The sequence below is a fragment of the Perca fluviatilis genome, chromosome 11 (genome assembly GCF_010015445.1).
Source record: "Perca fluviatilis chromosome 11, GENO_Pfluv_1.0, whole genome shotgun sequence".
Lineage (NCBI taxonomy): Eukaryota > Metazoa > Chordata > Actinopteri > Perciformes > Percidae > Perca > Perca fluviatilis.
The window spans coordinates 2,967,975-2,972,974 of record NC_053122.1 but is presented as its reverse complement, the minus strand read 5'-3'; the positions used below and the strand labels follow the sequence as shown (position 1 = coordinate 2,972,974).

Here is a 5,000-nt window from a genome sequence, read left to right as displayed (position 1 = left end):
AAATCCATAACCTTCTCCTTACTTCGCTGTCCGTCAGCTGCTTATTGTTAAGCCTTCTAAAATATTAGAAAACACTAAAGCAAAACAGGAAAAACCAAAGGCGTTATTTGATGTAGCTCCATTATTTCTGAGACCAGGTTAGTGTCGTGGAGTTTCACCAGGATATTCCTTCTAATAGACCAGCGACCATTTGACTACGTAATGTGTGGTGCTCTTGACAAAGTGCAGTGTGGCTGTATGAACATGTGGAAAAATGCAACAATGCAACAACTACAACCCGAATCGCAATCGAGTCTACAGAATTAAAGGTGTGAGTGAACGGTGACTGTTAAAAAGCGTCAAAGGGTGTGAGCGTGCCCTTAGGCCGGTTACACACTGAACGGCGTGGCGTCGTCCTTTCTTTAATTAACCTATTTTATCTTCTTTTTATATGGTTGAACTGTTTTAACTGTTTCTTTATTCGCTTATTTTATCTCTCAGTTCTTTAAATTCTTACACTGCACTGTAAAATGTATTCTTGTCTTTTTAAATTGTTTTTAATTGTTTTTATAACTGCTCATTCATGTTTTATGTAAAGCACTTTGAATTGCCCTGTTGCTGAAATGTGCTATACAAATACACAACACGAAGTGTTTTGGAAGAGTTCAGGCAAAATAGAATAGGAAAAAATGTTTATGTCATTTAGACACAAATACACATATTAATAAATGACATGTTGGTGTTTGAAAAGCCTCGAGGTTTTGATATAAATGCAGATATATATAAATGTAATTTAAAAAAGAAAATCAATTTTCTAATATTTCACCTGTCAATACAGAATGAAATATTCTGGAGCCTATTTTGCCGTCAATACTGCCGACGTTGTCTTTGCTGTAATCTAATCAGTATACAGTACAGGCCAAAAGTTTGGACACACCTTCTCATTCAATGCGTTTCCTTGTTATTTTCATGAATATTTACATTGTAGATTCTCACTGAAGGCATCAAAACTATGAATGAACACATATGGAATTATGTACTTAACAAAAAAGTGTGAAATAACTGAAAACATGTCTTATATTTTAGATTCTTCAAAGTAGCCACCCTTTGCTTTTTTGATAACTCTACGCAAACCCTTGGTGTTCTCTCAATGAGCTTCATGAGGTAGTCACCTGAAATGGTTTTACCTTCACAGGTGTGCTTTGTCAGGGTTAATTGGTGGAAGTTTTTCCCTTATTACAAAAAAGCAAGGGTGGCTACTGAAAAGAATCTAAAATATAAGACATGTTTTCAGTTATTCACACTTTATTATTAAGTACATAATTTAATGTTCATTCATATGAATGATACTCTTCAGTGAATCTACAATGTATAATCAAAATAAAGAAACGCGTGGTAGTATCAAACTTTGGCCTAATACTATATTATGTTTAACATGGTATTTCCAGTTTATCAATGGGAAACATGCATGTGTCCAGACAAGGCTAGAAGCAGCAGCGCTGCATCAGGACCTACGTTCTGGTGTGTAAAGAAATAGAAAACGTCACACAGCCGACACGCAGCTGACGGCGCAGCAAGCGGCAGCTCTACGCCCGCAGGCAGTGTGTCGCCTATAGACTCCAGCATCACTTCATATGTGTTAGCGTGAAACTGAAAGATCATCTTCAGTTCAATCAAAAAGGGTAAATATGTGAAACATTTTGCGGTCAGGTTTTTCACGGTAGATGTGTGTTTTTATCGGACCCATTTTACAAAGAACAAATGCACAGATAGAGAGATTTATTTTAAAAAAAAGAGGTGGGGCAGTAACTGGATCACACTATTTAAAAAAAACAAAAAAACAATGTCGAGGTTAATCCTCTCTCTTCTCCTTCTGCTCCTCTTCAGTCGCTCTCGCCTCCTTTTCTTTCTTCTGTACCTGAAGATCGGGGTTTTGCTCTTTTAGGAGCTTGATTTAGTTCTCGGTTTTGGTAAACCACTCCTCCATCCTTCTGCTCATCTTTTCCAGACTCCTGGCAGCAGTGGTTTGTGTACCTGAAGAGCAGAGATTTTCTCTTTTAAGAGCTTGATTTCGTTCTCCATTTGGCTCTGTTTTGTTGTTCCACTCCATCTCTCTGCTCTCTCTTTCCAGCTCAACGACATTTCCCAAAGCTCTCCATTTTTTGCCAGCTGCAGCGCCCTGTGGTCTTGCAGAGTGGCGAGTTTTTCTTTCAAACTCTGCCTCCCTCTGGATGATCTGCCTTTTCCTTCTCCACGAGCTTGGCTTGTCCCCAAATACTTTGCTTCCTAGAGCCCTCTTTTTCCCTCCCGTTATTACGTTGATCGGATCATCCTTTAACTGGAGCTGACATGGCTCGACTTCCTGTGCGTGGTCCTCTGCCAGAGTTTGGAGCTTTGCGTCCTTGTCCATCAAATTCTGGTTTGATACGGGTTGATAATGTACCATTAGTCTTCTTCCTCTCCTGGGGTGGCTCTGTTCCTCTCTGCGCTCCTGTTTCAAGAGCCCGGCGACCGGTTGAGCTCCACCACTCCAGTGGAGTTTGGCTGACAGGGAGGCGTTCTTCTCTGCCTTCAGACTTTCTCTGAGAGGTGAATCTCTTCATTTTTGTTCTTCTCCTTGATTTTACTCTCCTTCTCGACATTTTTTCTTACGGTTCTCTCTGAGCGTAGAGCCGTCAGGATTTTCTTTTCTCTTCCTCACCCCAGCATTTTTCGGACACCAGCTGGTTGATTAGTTCTCGAGTTTCCAGTTGGTCTTTCTTCAGGTCCTCGAGCTCCACAGCTGGGAGCTGGGCAGACGACTATCGCCCGGCATTGTTGCCATGATCGCTAACAGAAGTATTTGCTGCGATAGTGGAGTATTACAGCGTGAGAGTGAGTGTCGCTCCGTCGTTTTAGTCACGGAGGTTTTGGTGTTTTGAGCTCTGTCACACAAAAGAGATGTGTTGTTGAGCGAGTTCAGACGGTTAACTGGCTGTGAGCAGCAGGGTTTTTATTCTGAACAGAACCGTAGAATACCACGAGAGGAGTTAGAATGGGTCACACTGTGATGTCACACTGGGATGTCACACTGTGATGTCACACTGTGATGTCACACTGTGATGTCACTCTAACACGACAAAGTTCTAGAAGCAGTCCCTCCAAAAAATGTGATTATGTGATCGCGTAATTCAATATTAAATTTATGGCGAGCATTTTTTTTTTTCAAAAAGCGGGCATAAATTGCCGATTTCAGCGCAAAAATAGCGGCGCTTGCATGATTTCTTTGAAAAAATTTGAAAAAAAAAATCACACATATCTTAGCAGAAAGTTGAAAAATGTTGCGTTTACTTCACACAAGAGCAGCCATTTTCCTCTGTTGCCATGGGAATGTTATGAAGTGATGTAATTACATGGCGTGAACATCAGCGAAGCAGGGGAGTGGGGGGAATCACTTTTTTCCTCTTTTTTTTTCATCAAACTGCAGTTTTTGCAAGTCCTGCAATTTCGCATAAAATTTCAAATGGTGCCCCATGTGTAAGGAACAGGCATTTTGTGGGCTGAGCAGCAGCGCTGAGTATGTGGAGTTACGCCCATGGAAAAATTTGCCCCAAAATCTTCTCTGCCAATGCCAAACCGCTTATTCTGGCATTGACTCATTTGGTGGATTGGATGATTGAAGTTAGAAGAAATGAGCTATATTGGCAATTGAAAAATTTATTAATTTCACAAATGTGTGTGTGTGTGTGTGTGTGTGTGTGTGTGTGTGTGTGTGTGTGTGTGTGTGTGTGTGTGTGTGTGTGTGTGTGTGTGTGTGTGTGTGTGTGTGTGTGTGTGTGTGTGTGTGTGTGTGTGTGTGTGTGTGTGTGTGTGTGAGTGAGCCAGACACAACCCACGAAGTTACACTTTTATTGCCCAAGTTTAGAACATGTTCATATCGGTTCAATTCAAAGGGCTTTATTGGCATTGTGGTGTGTCGGTAGCGATGCTGTAATTCTATGTGGAGAGGAATCCGCTGACACTGTTTCTTGATTATAAAGGTTTATTTACATCAAAGAAATCAGCATCATGTACAAGCCCCCTACAGAGCTTCGGAGAGGACCTGTTTCCCAATTCTCTGATGGTCACTCTAAAGTTCTTTGTTGTGTGGACACATATCTATATTCCATAGATTGGGGTGGTATCGATCTTGACCAATGGCTTCAAGCCAAGTGGCTCTGTCTAAGGAGTCCATTGATAATGCATCCCAGATATCTTCAGAGAAGTGTCCAGCGAATGTAGGCTAAGGGTCATGTGGGTTTCTTTGTTACCCAAAAGCTTAAATACAAATCATATAGAATATGCAGATACAATAAGATGACCATATACCTCAGCATGAATGTTCAATAACAATGTTGCCAAAACAATATTAGGATGGGTTTATATTATTTTTATGATTATTTGTATGGTTATTAAAGCAATATGGAAAAAAAAAAAATGAAAGCGTCATTTACATTAGCATAAATATGTACAGATATTTTTAAAGTGTGTGTGTGTGTGTGTGTGTGTGTGTGGGGGTGTGTGTGTGTGTGTGTGTGTGTGTGTGTGTGTGTGTGTGTGTGTGTGTGTGTGTGTGTGTGTGTGTGTGTGTGTGTGTGTGTGTGTGTGTGTGTGTGTGGGGGGTGTGTCATGGCTTCTCCAGACTGAAAAATGGAAGTGTATATAGCCCAACATAGCATTTGATATGAAGTTCACTTAGGGTCTTCTTAACAATGTAACAAAATGAAATGTTAAAGTATTTTTATTAAAACACAACAATGCTTTTTATTTTACAGTAAAGACTATAAATAAAGGTCCTATAGACCTTTTTAAATTGAATTCCATTGCAAGGCAACAGTCTGTGCTCTTGTATTTTTTAAATTAGCATTTTGAAAAATCCTGTCCCAAAACATATCTTTTTATGTTGTGGAAAATGCTTCATTTTCACCTTATGGTTGAATGTATGTGACTTTCTTTCTCCCACCCAGCGGACCTGTTTGACATCCAAGCAGCTGTAGCTTGCA

General features: G+C 40.2%; 1 protein-coding gene and 1 long non-coding RNA gene across 2 annotated transcripts in view; both read left to right on the top strand.

Moving 5' to 3' along the window:
- Nucleotides 1-4,982, top strand: part of LOC120568014 — a 7,489-nt gene extending 2,507 nt beyond the window's left edge. Inside the window, exon 3 of the long non-coding RNA XR_005640648.1 lies at nt 4,965-4,982. This is a non-coding gene — a long non-coding RNA (uncharacterized LOC120568014). The remainder of the gene's footprint in view (nt 1-4,964) is intronic.
- Nucleotides 1-5,000, top strand: part of LOC120568519 — a 242,933-nt gene that overhangs the window by 169,480 nt on the left and 68,453 nt on the right. The window lies entirely within an intron of this gene.